General features: G+C 40.7%; 1 long non-coding RNA gene, 1 other non-coding gene and 1 pseudogene across 2 annotated transcripts; 1 reads left to right on the plus strand and 2 right to left on the minus strand.

Moving 5' to 3' along the window:
* Positions 1-142: 142 nt before the first annotated feature.
* On the minus strand, positions 143-225 carry trnal-uaa (transfer RNA leucine (anticodon UAA)). Its single transcript has one exon. It is a non-coding gene; the product is annotated as a tRNA-Leu (tRNA).
* An 847-nt stretch (positions 226-1072) lies between these two features.
* Positions 1073-1294, minus strand: LOC113007186 (uncharacterized; annotated as a pseudogene).
* A 4870-nt stretch (positions 1295-6164) lies between these two features.
* LOC113006400 (uncharacterized) lies at positions 6165-11278 on the plus strand. Its single transcript, XR_003269746.1, has 2 exons — positions 6165-6562; positions 10037-11278. It is a non-coding gene; the product is annotated as an uncharacterized LOC113006400 (long non-coding RNA).
* The last annotated feature ends 6381 nt before the right edge of the window (positions 11279-17659 follow it).

The following is a 17659-nucleotide window of genomic DNA, read 5'->3' on the forward strand; positions in this document are numbered from 1 at the left end:
CTCTCATTTGTCTTTCATCCCAGCTTTTTTGGGGGTGACTGGGTGGGGGGATATTGCTCACAGCAAATTCCTAAAAACTCCTATTGATCATTGTTGCTCCCATAGATACATTTCAGTTTACCAGTCATGAGGCTCCAAATTATACCAGGAGTGGGGTTTGAACCTACGAGAGCATGCGCTCATTGGAGCTTAAGTCCAACGCCTTAACCACTCGGCCACCCTGGTGTATATATATTGTGCATGCGTGTTCCTTTAGGAAACAGGAAGATTGGTAGGAGAAAGAAACGTATTAATCTTGTTTGTTAGGATCATAGCCATAAATGGAGGACTCTTATAAAGTCCATGGATTTTCATTCACACATATTACATGAGGTATCTACTCTTTACACACTAAGGATCCACACTACCAGGGCTACGGCACACAGCTGTTTTATAAATCATCAAAACCAATACTATCCTAAGATTTATTATATGCAAAAATGATCTGTTCCAAAATGTTTTCATGTAATCCTGAAAACAGAAAAACAATCTTCTGCACTATTAACCATCCACAAATGGAAACAACAGACAATACAGGGGATTTTAGCTAAAAAGCCAAGAAAAAATTGTGTGGTTTTTTTTTTTTCAAACGATGTAATTTACAGCCACAGAGGACAGAAAGCTGCAGTATGTAGAGAAAGAGAAGAGTTAAACCTATAATCAACATGAGTCCTTGTAGATGGCAGCCTCCGGTTTTTAAAGACTTCTATTGGTCTCTAGTGGACAACAGAGGTAACTGCAGGATTGGAGCCAGAATAGTGTAACTGCAGTTGAAAACGACATATTTTTTTGATTTCCCATAGAAAGTGTGTGTCCAGCCACGTGTCAGTCCAAGTGGCAGGATTTAGTAATTCTGGTAATAGTTAAATGTAAGTCATTCACAAATATTAAGTCGCAAGATTTCAGTCTGACTAACCTTGGAAGATTACACGAAGACAATGTCCAGATATGCAGACGCACGCATATATCTAGCGTATAAGAAATTTCTTTGCACAAAGTGTTGAGTCAAATGCCATTTGTTTTTCACAGCTTCAGGGGGTGCACCGTTCCTAGAAATACTGCAATACCAGGTCGATGCGTGGAGTGGACGGAGCAAGCCCCTATTCCATCTCCCTGCTCCAAAAATCAATTTAATATATGGTCCCCGGGTAGGGGACGTATCAGATATTAAACTGATAAGAACAGATTTTTTTTTCCTTCTTTTTATTTTCTTTCCACAACAATTCCAGCATTTTACCTTTTCCTTTAAAATGATAAGGTTACATTCACTTTTCTCCCAACATTCGTTCATAACAAACAAAAAAAAAAAAAAAAAATCTTATTTTCATCTTTCCCCATACAAAGTAACATTTTCAAATAACTTATCATATTACTCCTTATCTCCCCCTTCCCACTTTACCCCTTACCCTTTATCTACCACCTCCTTTTGGGTACTTTCAAAAAATAATCTTTCCATCTATCCTTAATCGTATCGATTCCCCATTTTTGTAGTTCGTACCAATATATCCCTTCAAATTCCTTCTCTATAGCCTTAATCGTCCCAATTTCCCCCCATTTAAATCCCCCCGTTATGCAGCCCTGTCTTGCCTTCCATAATTTAAGCTTAATAATTGACAACAACATACAACGTATTTTATGTCTCTCATTTGTTTTGCCCTTAGCCCTAAAAAAAGTGATTTCTTCATACGTCACCATCCCCAACCCTTTGTACTTCCCCTTTACCCCTTCCCATACCTTTTTAGCGTATTCACATCCCCATAGTACATGTTCAATTGTTTCTTCTTCTACACAATTTTCCCTTGGACACTTTTTTTGTTTCCCCAAATTATGTGCATGCATTGTGACCCTCACTGGTAGCCTTTTATGTAAGTGCATCCAGTTAAAGTCCTTTAAAACATTTTTGAAACTCTTGTCCTGTGCAAGTTCCCACACTTCCGGGCTCACCGTTACCTGATTGTGATTAACTTTCCATACCAGTTTTTTGTATAAAAGTTTATGATTTAATACTGTATCCACCTCTTTACATTCCGAATGTTTCTTCCCCCATCTAACCATCCTCTGCAAATATTCTGGTCTAGACTCTGCTTTGGGACCTTTATTTTCCCACCCAATCAAAAACCGGTATGGTATCGCTAACCAAAACCATAACAATATTTGGCATTTATGCATATAAGTCTTTTTCAATAATGTACAAACATTTGCATAAAATATTGTATCCAACTTTAAAGGAACGTTCGGTACCCCTTTCCCACCATCTGCAATTTCTTGATACATGTGTACTCTTTTTACATACTCATAACGCCCCCATATGAATTTGAATATCCCCCTCGTTATTTGTACTCTATAAATCTGAGGCATCGGAAACACATAGGCCAAATGTAATAGTTTCGGCACTACCTCACTCTTTATGACCAAAACTTTCCCCGATATTGTAAGTTTTCTTGCTTTCCATAGGCCTAATTTTTTTATCCACCGCATTCATCTTCTCTTTCCAATTACAGAAAGCATCACCTTCCTTATTTCCAAATGAAATTCCTAAAATGTCCATTGGACCTTCACACAAAGTGAATTCACAAATGTTGTCTTTTCTACCCTCCCGTATCCCCAAATATTTGTACTTTGTTTTCTCTTTATTTATTTTCGATCCCGTCGCTTTTTCGTAAGCTTTTAAAATTTCTATCACTTCCCTTAAGCTATCATCATCTGCCAGATATAATATCGTATCATCTGCATATTGCGATATTTTTAAGCTTTCCCCCCGTGGCATCATTATCCCTTTCACTATTTGGCTCTCCCTTATTGCACAGGCCAAAGGTTCGACATAAAGCACGTAAAGTACGACAGATAATGGACACCCTTGTCTCAAACCTCTTGTTTGGTACACTTTTTCTGTAAGAAAACCATTTAATTTAATTTTTGAGTTTATGCCCTTGTATAAAATTTTTACCCTTTTTATAAAAGCCTCTCCTAACCCCATTTCCTCCATTACCCTCCACAAAAAATCATGATCTACCCTATCGAACGCCTTTTGCTGATCCAAACTAACACAAATTGCTGCTATATTTCTATCTCTTACATATGTAAGTATATCCCTATGTAATTGTACGTTCCAAGTAATTTGCCTCCCCTGGACCCCACACGTTTGATCCTTCTCCACTATGTGTGACATTACTCCTACGAGTCTATTTGCGAGTATCTTGCTCAAAATCTTGTAGTCCACACATAACATGGTTAGAGGTCTATAATTATCGAGTTGATGTGGATTACCTTTCTTAAATAATATAGAAACCACGCCCATCTTCATACTCTCTGTCATCACCTCTCCCTCCATGATTTCCTTAAAAACCCCCAACAAATGTATCCCCACCACTCCCCAAAACGTCTCATAAAATTCCTTTGTTAGGCCATCTATTCCCGGCACTTTATTTGCCTTCATTCCCTTTATCACGTTATATGCCTCATCTATTGTCACTTCTCCTTCTAGCCTATCCCTTTCTTCTCCCGCTAATCTCTTCTTTATTTTCTTTAAGAAGAAATCCCCCTTCTCTCCCTCTAGTTTTTCTTTCCTAAACAAATCCTCATAATATTCTTTCACCACTTTTAACATATTTTCCCTCCCCTCGATCATTTTCCCATCCTTCTCTAATTTCGTTATAACCCCTCTTTTATCCCTACTTTTCATTTTTTAAAAAAGAAAGCTGAACATTTCTCATTTTCCTCGTACTCCTCCTGCTTTATTTTATATATTTCAGCCCTTGCCTTCCTCTCAAGTAATTCTTCTTGCTTCAATTTTAAATTTTCTATTTTCTCGTCCATATTTTTATTTTTTCCCTCGTTTTGTTTTACATGAGTATGTTCTCTCTCTTTCTGTAGCGTACAAAATTCTTCTTTTCTTGATTTTGACCTCTCCGTACAGTAATCCACTGTGAATTTTTTAATTTTATTTTTTACATCCTCCCACCAATCTAATTTCTTCATATATAGATTTTTCATCTCTGCCCATAACGGGAAGAGCTCTAAGAATTTTTCCCTATAATCTTTTTCCGTAAGTACTTCATTATTTAATTTCCAATATCCCTTTCCAAATTCCGTTCCTTCTATCTCCAATTCCGCCTCTACAGCTTGATGATCCGTGAACAGTGCCGGTATTATTTTCCCTCGCTTTATTTTACACTTTTTGTCTACCAATATATAATCCAATCTACTTTTCACCCCTCTTGTATTCTTCCATGTATACTCTACTCGTTTCCCCTGTAATTTGGCCATTACATCTATCAAACCATATTTTTTTATGAATGTCTTAAAAGGGAGGGAAGATTTTTCCTTCTCCAAAGAACAATTAAAATCCCCTCCCACTATAATATTCTTTCTTGTCATGAAACAGGTATCCATTTTTAAAAAAAGTTCTCTTCTCAACTTTGGATCCACCTGTGCATACACATTTATTATCCGACTTTGCATCCCGCTTTTTTCCACATCTACGACCATCACCCTTCCCTGTATTATCGTATAACTTTCCTTTATCTGTATACTTTTATTTCCACATAACACTCCAACCCCTGTCCCATGTACCCCCCCTATACTCCACGCAGATTCTCCTCCTCTCCATTCCTCCGTGAAAACAGCAACATCCCCTTCATCCTTTAAATGTACTTCTTGCAATAAACAAACATCAAAATTATAAAATAATAAAAATTCATAAACCATTTGTCTCTTTCGGGCATTTTTAAGCCCCCTTACGTTTAACGTAATTATTCGAATTTTCCCCATATCCCAACAACAAAAAGAAAATACAAAAACAAAACCATGGGGACATATTTAAACTTAAGATCCAGAGACAACAACAAAGAAAAATAAAAATAAAAATACCAACTTTAACTGTCCATATTAACATGTGCCAATAAGTTTTTTATAAAGGAATCTTCTGACTTTTCTTCACTTTCGGCCTCCTCTTCTATGTCCCCATCGCTTGTTAAGTCACTTGTAAGAGTATGCATACATTCAGTCTGTGTTCCTCTCAGGACGTACCCCTCCTCATTCCCCACCTCCTCAGTCCGCTCCTCTCTGCCCTCCTTACCTTTCATCTTAGTCTCTTCTGAAGAAGCGCCCGAACTCACCTTCCTCCGTCTCTTGGCAGTTTTTCTCCGTGGCTTAGCTACCACTTCCCATATCTGACCGTCCTCACCTTGCTTCTCGGCATCCTGTTCACAAATCGTTTCTCCTTTCTCCTTTCTCTGTTCCACTCCATCTTCCATACTCCCAGCTTTCTCCTCATTAGTCTGATTTTCGGCAGCTGGTGGCACCTCCTGTGCTTTTTCTCCAGTATCAGTTTCTATGTCCGCTTCTCTGTGATGTTCAACCTCGATTCCAAACTTAGCCGCCTCCGAATATGACCTGGGCTTAGTACAGTCTCTTGCCATATGCGCATCCGAGTCACATAAATGACACCTTCTAGGCTCCTTGCAGTCTCTTGTTATGTGGCCAATTTTTCCACAACTCCTGCACCTCATTTGTTCACAATTGTCTGCATTATGCCCAGTGCTACCACATTTCCTGCATGCTTGAGGCTGCCCTGCATAAACCAGGAAGCCTCTATCCGCTCCAATAGAGAACACCGCGGGCGGGTGACAATACCCGTCCTCGGTGGCCGCATCCACTTTGAGTTTGACACGAAATTGTCTTTTTCCGGTCCATAGGCTGTTAAGTCTAATTGTTGAATGTTGCCATTGTGTTTCTTAAATTTGTACAGTCTTAGTTTAAGCAGTAGGATCAAAGCCATTCCTTTGATTCTGACCACCTCTCCAGCCACTCTGTGCTGGGGGAGGTTTTATTGTAGATACATCCTAACTTGAAGATCTGTTTGATGTTTAGAGCTTCCTACCCTTTGTATGGTTTCACTGTGTTATCTTTGGTAAACCATACATTGGGTGTGGGGGAAGACTACCCTCTTTATGACCAAGGATGTTGTTCCTGCTTTTAGGTTTTATGACCCTTTGACCAACACACACACACACACACATTCTCACATAACACACACACATTCTCACACACACACACACACACTCAGTGTATACATTTACATACAGTGCCTTGTCTTTGTAACCAAAGGGGGGTTGCAAGGGAGGTGTTTTGTAAACTATTGTTTGAAGTTTGTCAATAAAAGGCGGCGAGAGGAGGCCACCAGTGTGGTCATTTCAACGTGCTGGTCACAGACGAGAGGCCTCCCTTGCGCAAGAAATCGATCGAACACTGTTGCCTTGCTTTTCTTTCATGGGAATAAGTCTTGGATACAGCGGGGTCTGAGTTTAGACCCAACATTTATTTGGTCCTTCGGAGCCGGAGCCTAACACATTGCATCCACCGAGGAGAGGGAGAGGACGCCACCGCAACGTCTGGGATGATTGACGTAAAGCCCTGGTGTTTTTGGCTTGCCACCAGGCCGGGAAGTTTGCGCCTGACCTCCCCTCGGGATGGATGACGATTGACGGGATCCAGAGACTCTTCCCATGAACGTAAACAAACAGTGAGTACAGAAGGCCTTAGAGAGTGTCTCTATAACTGTGTGAATGAATGTGGGATCCTAGAAACGCGTCACCGTGATTCTGCGTGAAACGTTTGAGTCCCGGGGAGCGCTGGTCACGAGAGCGCACGTGGACCCAAAACAATAGAGAGCGGCTACGGGCTGTGCGTTAAACGTGAGTCCGGGAGCGCGCTAGCCGCGTGAGAGAGACGCAGGCTTCTCCGCCGTTTGGGGTGTAGAGAGTTCTCCGCCATTTGGGGCGTGGAGAGAACCTAGGTTCAGAGTCCGGAATCTCCGCCATTTGGGGCGTTGGAGAGTGTCCGAAGGTTGAATTCTCCGCCATATGGGGCGTTTGAGAGTTTTCAACAGAGAGCGCTAGCTGTGCGTGCAGACGCAAGCGATAGGCCTATGTTGTGTGTGTGTGCGGGCCAGACGTGGTCTGCGTGAGTGTGGCTGATTGTTGTCTTGTAATGGAGAATAAAATGTGTAAGTCTGCCTTAGAAGGAGATGTAAAATTTATGGAGAAATTTTTACCAGGCAGCACGCAGTATGTAGGTTGTTGGCGTAAGAAATGTGGATTTGAAGGGACATTAGTGGAAGTTCAGTGTAAAATGCTGGTAGAAAGAATAGCTGTAAGTGTAGCAGGTAAAACAGGTAAAGCGAAGCAGAGGAAGGAATTGCAGTTAGCAATTGCTAAGTTGTGGCTGGAGCAGGCTCAGAAGAGGAGAGAAGCACAGAATGTTAAAAGAGCAATATTGCAAGAAGTAGTTGTGAAACCTGAGGATGAAACTACAGCTCAATCCACTGCAACTACTCTAGAACAACACCGTAGAAAAGCATTAGGAAGAGCAAGAATGTTAGCAGAAAGTAGAGTCAGAGAAGAGCGTGAGAGAGCAGAGGTAGAAGTGGAGGAGAGATTAGAGGCATATTAGGAGCAGCATTGAGTCCAAGACAGACTAGGCAAGAGAGGAGACAGAAAAGATGAAGAAAGTTTTTCTCCTGATCAATTCCGCGAGTGTGAGAGTGTCTGACGTCATGGTGTGTGTGAAAGGTATCCAGCTGGGGCAGACGTGATTCTGCAGGTCACCTGCCCAGTGGACCAAAAGAAATAAAATAGTTGTGTGGATGAATGATAGCACGAAGAGTGTTTGGTGTTTCTCAGTCTGAAACAGCTGTAATGCTATTTTCTGTTTTGGAGAAAAGTACAGTTAAAGAAAAAAACAGAGAGATGTGTGTTGTTTTAAGCAGTGATGAGAATAATGGAAGTGTGGTGAGAGATGAACACAAAAACATACTGAAAATGCATTAACTATACTAACCCCACATGCATATACACATACAATGATACTCATGAGACCAGACAGCATCTTAAGCATGAGATTCTGTTTGTCATCTTGTCCAAGTCACTAGTAAGATGAAAGTGATACATAGACTAGTGGACTGAATATTATAGGAGGACAGATGGTTGCATCATAGAGGAGGAAACAGAATGCTGATGAGAGGTCTTGAATGAGTGAGTTGAGTGAGCTGATTGTGAGTTTCTGGTGTGTGAAGAAGTTTTACCATGGCACACATTTAGTTACATGAGAACTAAAACTTATTATGTGCTAAGACAACAGGGTTATGCTGTATGTTGTGTGTATGGCTGATTGGATGAATGTTTGAGATTAAACTGGCTGTTTGATTTGTCTTTTGTTACGATTTATCCCCCTGGCATGAAGAACACGTGTCATGATTTAAACAAGGCCTATCTTTCCTTTATTTTCTTTGATTTCTTTGATTTTCTTTCTTTTATTTTGTTACTTTCATGGTGCACTGAAAGTTTTGTTTGATGATCTCTGTTTGAGCAGATCTGCACGATTAGAATCGAAGCGTCGTCAAGAAAACTGTTGCAAAGTGAGCTTCTCCAAAATTAAAATGGGCTCTTATTTGGGACAATCAGGAAACAAATTCCTGTCCAAAAGGATTCAACGAGAAAATCCAGTCTAAATTATTTTTCTTTTTGAAATGACGTTGTTTTGCTGAGCGTGGAAACGGATGCGACGATAATTTCCACAATTAGCAAAAGAAGGAATCACTGAGTGAATGAGTAAGAATTTTAAAATAAATGGGGAACTGACTGACTGACTTAACACCATTGTGTGAAGTCAACCCCCACTTGACAAAGGTGTGGATGTATCTCTGTGTGTGTCTCTGTTACAGGAGCAGAAAGATGATAGCAACATCTGAGGTTGCGTGATGGTTTAACCTTTTAAATGCCATTTTTATGTTTGTGAATCTATCAGAGGTGTGTTATTCATGGGCTTGTGGTACTCACAGAAGTTACTGTGAGAAAGTGTGTACACACCTGCGCAGCGCTAACATTTGCATTTTTTCTTACAGCATTGCAGTTTTTCATGTGATTTGATGATGTGGTTTTTTAGCAGAACAACTGGTGGATGTTTGTTTCTTTATTTCAGGTTTTGTTTTCTTTAAGAGTGCATGTAGCATTCAGCAGAAGTGGACAAGTGACATGAGTAAAACAAATAAGAGATTACGATATTTATGGAATAGTTTATTATGGGCTCATTTGCTGGCCACTTTTGGACCCATAATAATATATGAGTGGAGTGACTTTGCTTAAGGGAAGTCACCGATTACATTAATGTTAACTGAGCACATGGGATGATCCATGTTTGAGGCGAATTATGGTAACAATAGTGATTTAATGATTTGAGAAAACCTGCACATGACACTTGTCTTGCTGATGCTGAATGCTTGTTACCCTTGTGATATACTTGTTTATAAGTGTGAAGTTTAATTTTACTTCCAGATCTTGTTTTCCAGGCCATGATGGTGAGTATGCAGGCTCCTGGTGGAGCCAGTTTTTAAGGCAGGGATCCAGGTTTGGTGAGTTGACGCATGAGAGTGTCCATGCGTCAAGAGGTGGGGTCCAGAAGTAACATTAAACAATGTTTTCTATTATTGTTGCAGTGATTTGTGTGATTAGCTGTTTATTTACAAGTATTAAACCTATGCAAGTGGTGCATCCTTGTTCAGATGAGGCTTTGATGGCCTATAAGTGAAGTTCACTGATTACAATGTGGAATAACATTGAGATGTTAAATAATTTGGAATAAATTATGGGAAAACGTAGGAGTTTAATGAGTTTAGAATAAACCTGCAATGATACTTGTCTCTGTGATGCTGAATACTTTATTACTCTTATGATCTACAGTTGGTTGCGAATGTGAAGTTGTTTTAAATTTAAGACTTTGTCTTCTGTGATACAGGAGCTGGGAGCTAAACAAGCTGAACATTTAAGTGCTGATTAATGTTTTTACACAGGGTTACAGCTTGGAGTGAAGCTGCTCCAAGGGACAAACCCTGGAGATTGTTTTAGGGAGACTGTGCAACACTCTTGTACATGTCTCATTGGGGAGTTGACACATGGCGAAAGCCGTGTGGCGAGAGGAGTGTCATTTTTTCAATTTGTAGATGTCGTGAGATGCCATGATGAGAAGGAGTGACTGAGAGGATCGCCCACAAAATGGAACCTGAGGGAGCGTGCCAAGCTCCAAAAAGTGACAGCGCAGAGGAGGTCCAGCGATGGACTTGTGGTTCTGTGAACAGCACAAATGCAAGGTGACTGTAAAATAACTAACAGCACTTTTTCCACAAGTGAAGCCAGTAACTTACTATCCTAAAAGATTAGCTCTAGTTGCTCGTGCTTTACCTCCATGCGTGAGATCAGTATGTGCAGCAGCTTAAGCTGTACAATGTTTCAATAGTTTATTTCACCTTTTGCAATTGTTAGTTCCACACGAGGTAGATGTCTACTACTGCAGACTAAACTTACATTTCTGTCACCTACAAGACACTTGTCTTTAATGTTACTGTTACTCTCACAACCACACATATTACCATAAAGTGGTGCAGAATTCTGAATCTGTCCAACCCTTTTTGCCAACGGAGGAGGGCACTTCTCATGAGTGTAGAGAGCGCGAGGAGAAGACATGTAAGCTGAGGGATGACTTAATAGATGTGCCACTCGTTGAGGAAAAGGTTTGGTTTGTTGATGATTTGAGTTTTATAACAGCAGAGGGACAGACTAGAACAGGTTTTACTGTAGCAGACAGTGAGAGAGAGTTATCTATGTAGGACAACTAGCATGTTTCATGTTTGCTTGAGCAGCAGAGATGCTAGCTTTAACGGAAGCGTGTAAAGCTGTAGAGAGACAATATACACTGATAGGTAGTATACATTTGCTACTGTACATTTCTTTGTAGTGCAGTGAGTGAGACGAGGTGTGACAACCTCTACAGGGAAACCTGCAGAACACACCAAACTCTTGCAAATTCTGCTGGATGCAGCGTTATTAACCAGTGGAATTGCCGTTTGTAAATGTGCAGCACACATGTGAGGGAAAGATCCAGTTGCATTAGGAAAAGATTTTGCAGATAAGATCGCAAAAGAGGCAGCTGTAGTTAAACATGGTGTTAACATTTTGGAAATACAGCATCAGCAGACATGCACATCCACTCACCTACAGCAGGAAAACAGTTGTGACTTACAGAGGGAGCAAGCTTGCAGGATGATTTTTTTTATCTGTGTGATACACCAGTACTGCCTAATAATTTGTATAAGACTGCTGCTATTTTGAGCCATTGGCTATACCATGTCTCAAACAGGAGGGAGATGAGCAGTCGTTATACTCACTCTAGGATTATTAAATACTTTTAAAAAAAAAAACTTTTTTGCAGAGAGAACTAATGGAACAGTAAAGTTAGGATTTAGGAAGACAGGCAGGACATGGTTAGACTGTATAGAATAAGTACACGAGGATTACTCCAACAGAGAATGGTCTGACTCTTTGAGATTACACATGTTAGAGGATTTAGAGTTAGAGTTAGAGTTCCAGTCTTCTGTAGTGATGATAGAAAAGCAGAAGAGAGAGCATATTAGCAGATTAGATGCTTGAAAATGTTTAAAAGTAAAGTAGTCATGAGAACAAATGATCTGCCAGATGATTCTGTTTCTTCGCAGGAGCAGAGCCTGAAGTCTGGAGATTGGATGATGATAAGGCCATGGAGAGGAAGTGCTGGTCCAGTCCATGGTGGGAAGGTCCATATCGGATGCTGCTGACGACGACCACAGCAGTGAAGATTGCCGGAAGGAACACTTGGATATATCAAGCGCACTGCAAGAAGGTGACACACATCCAGGCCAGCTCGGAGTAAGTGGCAGTGTTACAGGAAAAATGTTTCTATGTTTCTTTACCTTCTTTTAAATGTGCAAGCATGCCCTTTTGTCTATGGTTAGATTAGTTTAGAATTATCTTTTTAGACTTTCTCAGCAAAGACATACTGTTTTGGGACATATTGTTTTAGATTGTTTTATCTCTCACAGCCTTCTCCCAGCTCTCTGCTGACGAGACTAGCGCCACATATGGAGTTGTTTATTTTATTTGTTTTGTATTTTCTTATCCTGTTCTCACTGTCTTTCCTATAAAAATTACCAAGCCACTGTGCATGGTGTGAGTTGTTCTTAGCAGCTCACCCGTGTACACGTTTGATAAAGAAAGTAACTTTGTCTCATTGTGTCTTTATTTCTCCTGGGTCTTTTACAGAGTTTTCCCCCAACATTTCTTGGTCCTTCGGAGCCGGAGCGCCTCCATCGTGTCCCATCTCCGTGACCAGTCCACGTTGCTCGTCTGTCGACAGCCCACACACTAGGTGTGTGGTCAAAGACCAAGGGCGTTAAATTCGAGTCTTGGCCAACGTTCTTAGAAAGCGACCCACGGTGGTGGGGCCCGATCGAGGTGGACCAGACCCGGCGACACTGACCAGGTAGATACAGACACACTGACACAATCTTGCGTAAAATCGTATTTTAAATTCAGGGAATTTAAAATAGCGAAAGTAGCTCGTCGCGACTGGAAGCTCCCCACTTCTGTGGGTTTAAAGTAGCTCGTCGGCTGGTAGCTTGGAGCTCGTCGACTGGAAGCTCCCCACTCTTGTGGGTTAGGTTTGGAGCTCTGGGTAGCTCCCCCAGCTGGGTCAAGGGAATAAGTAGCTCGTCTACAGAAAGACTGGCAGCTCCCCTTATGATAAGGGTTCCGATCGCGCGAATAAGTGTGAATGTGAATGTATGTGTGTGTATTGTTTTAATTAACGGAGCAAGCTGAATTTTCACGGTCCAATAAGAGACTGAGCTGCTCCTACTGTGTTTTTCTTTTACTGCTATTCACTGACGTGCTGGTGAGTTGAGAGAACGGTCGAGTTCCGTCTCGTAAAGTTCACACCGCTTTTGGAAATAGTCCGAAAGTAGAAGGGCGTGTGAGCAACCACTCTCGTCTCTAATACCAGCGAAGGTGATAGCAACTGTATTGTGTATATATTACTTAAACAAAAATAAGTAAATACATAAATAAGATGGGTAATCAAGCAAGTGAAATTAAAACTCACTCCTGCTGACGAGCAGTGGTGAGAAAAGAAAAGTCCAGACGCCGGACAAAAACAGTGTCTGTAAACTGAGAGATTTAAGAAAACAAAATATAAACAGTCAGAAGAACAGAACTCAACTGCCAGTTTAGTAAAACCAGAAGACGAGACACTGTGCAGTTCCCACAATCTTTTTAGTAAACCATCACTCACTCCTGCAGCCGCATCTGCAGCAACACCCATATCAGGAAGAACATAATAATCCTTTATTAAGTGAAAACTAGAGATCACAGTAGTTTTGTAGTAGTTTAAAAGGGTTGAAAACAGACCCCACTGAGTAGATATAAATATAAAAAGTACGAAATAAAGATGAACAAAGGGAAAATTACAGTAGAAATTATCTTTAGAGTATTTGAAATTAATAATAGCAAGGATAACAACCTGTAAAGTGATATTAACAATGAAACACAGTTGGCATGATGACCATGCCCACAATGTATAAAATGAATATAAAGCAAATAATTCACACGAAAATATTTTAATAACATAAATAAGGTATATTAAGGCTGTGTCATTGTTCAGCCAAGGACAGTGTGTGAAAAGGTAACTGTCTCCACCCTGGGAAAAGGATGATACTGCAGGTCATCTGAAGCCCTTGATGGATACAAAATAAAATATAAATAATATATTATAATAGAACTGCCTGGTCCGCCATGCAACAGAGAGAACAAATGTGACCGCAGATTGGATGAATTCAAAATTATCTGTTTGCTGAATAAGATGATCCTAACTATCAAATTGGCTCAGTAGTAGTATAGTGGTACACACTGATAAAATATTATAATATGCTATTGCTGTTATATAAGACAAAGGGTATAATATTAACAATGACATAATATTAATATGAAGAGGCACCTTAATCGGTTATGATGTGAGGTGGATAATTGTTAAGCAGTAGTCTGCATCAAGCTTAAGGTTTGCTGAAACTCAGTGTAATGACATGTGAGATGAAGACAATACAGAGAATAACTAAACTAATGAAGTGCATAGAGGCACTTGACCAGCTTGTAACCTATCATCCTAGAATGACACATTGCTGAGATATAGAGCACACCTATAATAACAACCAATAAGCAAAACCCTGTAGACAACAGCTAAAACTACAGGATTGAGAAGCTGAATTAAATATGTAGACACTGCTAAGCTGATGAGCATGTTACACATTTTCTTTTCTTTTTATTTATTTGTTTTCTTTTAGAGCAGAAGCTGCTGTAACACACCCAAAGAAAGACTCTAGGTCTGACCAACCGTTTCAGTCGTGGGAAAAAGATGACAGTCAATAAAATTCTAAAAGATAATTTATTGACGAAAAATATATCAAGAGATAAAAGATAAAACAGTCCAGTGTCCCACTTATGAATTGTATGAAAACACACAGTCCCAAGGCCAGAGCCAGCTATGCCACACGGCCAAGTTTAACAGGGTTAGAAGTTGTCCTTGGAGACCCACCACCCTGCAAGCATATAGTCAGTGGTCACTCAAGCCTCTGCAACCCTGCTGCCTTTAGGCTGTGGCATATAATAGGCCCTGGACTGCACAGAGAGACAAAACAACACAGCAGTGTTTGTAGTGTGGGCTATAAGAAGACCGGTGTATCAGTGCAATCAAGTACACCTGCCTCTAATTAGTCCAACCCCATTCCAGCCATTGGCTCACCAAAAATGTGACACACACAAAACCACTCCCAACCCAGTGCAACTTCACACAATAATATGGAGCTGAATTAACACAGGCACATTAGTCTACCATGTTACAAGCTGCATGCTATTAAAAGCCAACATATGCAGACTTCTGCCTTGTTCGGATGGCAGCATTTTTTTCTTTTTCTTTTGTGTCCTGACACGTTTATGTTTTTTGTTTTTGTTTGATTATTTTGTTGGTTTGGAAACGAATTTAAACGAACTTGTGACAATACTTGAGAATCACAGTGACACATAGTGATTAGGCATATGATTGAAAAATGCCTAGGTTTAGAGCTGTGAGCTATGAGCTGTGAGCAATGCAAAGTTAAATATATATATTTGTATAAATGGGAAACAACCGTAACTTGAAAGTTTGAAATGTGTGAGATCCATGCATTGTTTGAAGAACTAGAAATTATCTAAAACTGCCTTAAGTGAAAATGTAGAGTTGCATCTATTCTCCCAAACAAAAAACAAAAAACAAAAAAAGGGAGAAGCATTCTGTAACTTAAAAATAAGGCTGACTGTTGACAACAGACTAAACACTAATTCGCAGGTGGCTATCAGGAAACAGAGAGGCGAGCAAAGTCACAAACACCAAGGCCGCAGACAGCCACGCAGAAACAGCAGATAACATAGAGACAACGCCTGCTAGAACCGTGGAGAGGAAGGTCACTTCACACGAGATTGTTGCGCATGTGAAATACACAAAGATAAACAAATAACCATTTATATAGACAGCCAGTATGTTTTCTCTGCTGTGCATCATTTTGCAAAAAATCTGGAAAACCAGAGGAATGATTACACCAACTGGCAAACCAGCATGCCAACCTCTTACAACGCCTACTGACTCTTTCATTACTACAGGCAACAATTTTGCTGACAGAGCAGCAAAATAGGCGGCACAACAGGCAAACATCACATTGATGGCAGTAAACACACATCAGATTCCACTGGATGTGTTGAAAAATGAACAAAAAGCAGCAAGCACAGCAGAGCAGGCAAAATGGCTAAAACACGGTGCAGTTCTGACAAACGACTTAATGATGTGTTATGGCAAGCCAGTGTTGCCAAAATTCCTCCACAAAATGGCGGCATTAGTGACTCATGGCTGTACGCATTTGTCAACGGGGGGACTGACCAGTATTGTCAACTCTCATTTCTACACTGTAAATTCTACACAATACTCTCATTTCTACACTGTAAATTCTACACTGTAAATTTTGAAACCTCAGCAAAACAATTTGTCAGAACGTGCATGACGTGTCAAAATTATAATGCTCAGGGAAACCTGAGACCACACAATCCATATGGACTTTATTGAGCTAAATGAATGCCAAGGGTAAAAATACACCCTAGTGTTATAGATGTATCTCAAAGTGGCCAGAAATCTACCCAGTGAAAAAGGCAGATACAATTCAGTAGCAAAATGTATGTCTAAGTTGTAGGAAAATAAAGAGATGATTGTAAATGACGAAGAATGTAATGATGTCTATCAAGTGTCTTGCAGATCACAGCCCGGTGACTGGGTTCTGATCAAAGTGCTCCAAAGGAAAACTGGAGCTTGGAAAATAGCGGAACGACCATCTTGCATCCATCAGAGCCAGTAAGTGAAGCCATCTAAACACAGCTGACAGCAGGCTTGCCCACTTGTTGTGATCTCGCCCGGTGGAGGGGTCAGCTTTCCTGGCCGGGGGTCTACTCGCGACAGGAGGGTGTGTCCCGTCGTCATGAGGTGGTGGCTCTTAACAACTGCAGCGGCCCTGACCATGGCCGGGCTCCTCACCTTTGCTTCCGTGAGGGACAATAAGTCACGCTATATGAAGAAAAGGCAGACACTGTACTGACAAAGGAAAGTACACCAAGTTTCCCCATGGCTATGCCACAAATTTCTGGTGGCAGTTTATGAACACTACAGCTTACTTGAATAATAAAACTGACTGCTATGCAAAAACATATACACTTCTGCCCACCGAGGAACGAGAGGAAGTGTATGGACTGTTCACTCAACGAAACCTGTGCCAGTAACGCGACACTGATGAGCCTCAACTGTCGCTCCAACTACAGCTACCGGAATGATACTACAAACAAAGACTCATTACCAGACAGGATGTGCACGGACGGCACCAAGCAGTAAAGGAACCAGAGTTTCGCATCTGAGGGAGGAGTGAAATTCTTACAGAGCTTGATCCCGGCATTGGAGTTGCCGAGGTGCGGATCACGTGGAAATCAACCGATATGCTCTGCTACGACACATCAACTTAACTAAGGCCCTGGAACCGCCTTAGCAGGAGAACAGCAGGCCATCAGAACGATGGTGCTGCAGAACAGACTGACACTAGACCTGCTAACAGCATCACAAGGAGGAGTTTGCAAGCTATCGGGGAAACATGTTGCACTTTTATCCTGATGGATACGAAACTGGAGGAGACATTTATGAAGCTTTGCAGAATTTGACCGCTCTGCAAAATATGTCACTGACCACACACCTGGAGCAGCTACAGCACAAAGCTGGGCTGGACTGGCTGTTCAGCGCGTTCATGCTGGCTGCTGTAGCAAAGCCATTTTTCCTTCTAGGTCTCATCATGATAGCACTGTCATATTAGTGTTGTGTGTGTTGCCATGCCTAAGAGTAATGATTTCAAAAGATGATAACAACTACAATGACTGCTTATGTTTGCCGTGCTCAAGAAGAACAGCATCCCGTTTGCCAATTCTGTTAGAGGAGAACTTGTACTAGCTGCTAATAAATGACGTGGTGATTAAAAATGACTTGTCAAGTGACATGCACTGATTAAAACATTAGTAGGTTATGCAAGTTTTCAATGCTTTTATTTTTTTTGAAGTCTTCAGTTTTAAACATAAAGTTTCCATTTTAAATATGAATTTTCATTATTTACATATAAAGTTTTCCAATTTAAGGTTTGCATCGTTTT

Source organism: Astatotilapia calliptera, chromosome 15 (genome assembly GCF_900246225.1).
Source record: "Astatotilapia calliptera chromosome 15, fAstCal1.2, whole genome shotgun sequence".
Lineage (NCBI taxonomy): Eukaryota > Metazoa > Chordata > Actinopteri > Cichliformes > Cichlidae > Astatotilapia > Astatotilapia calliptera.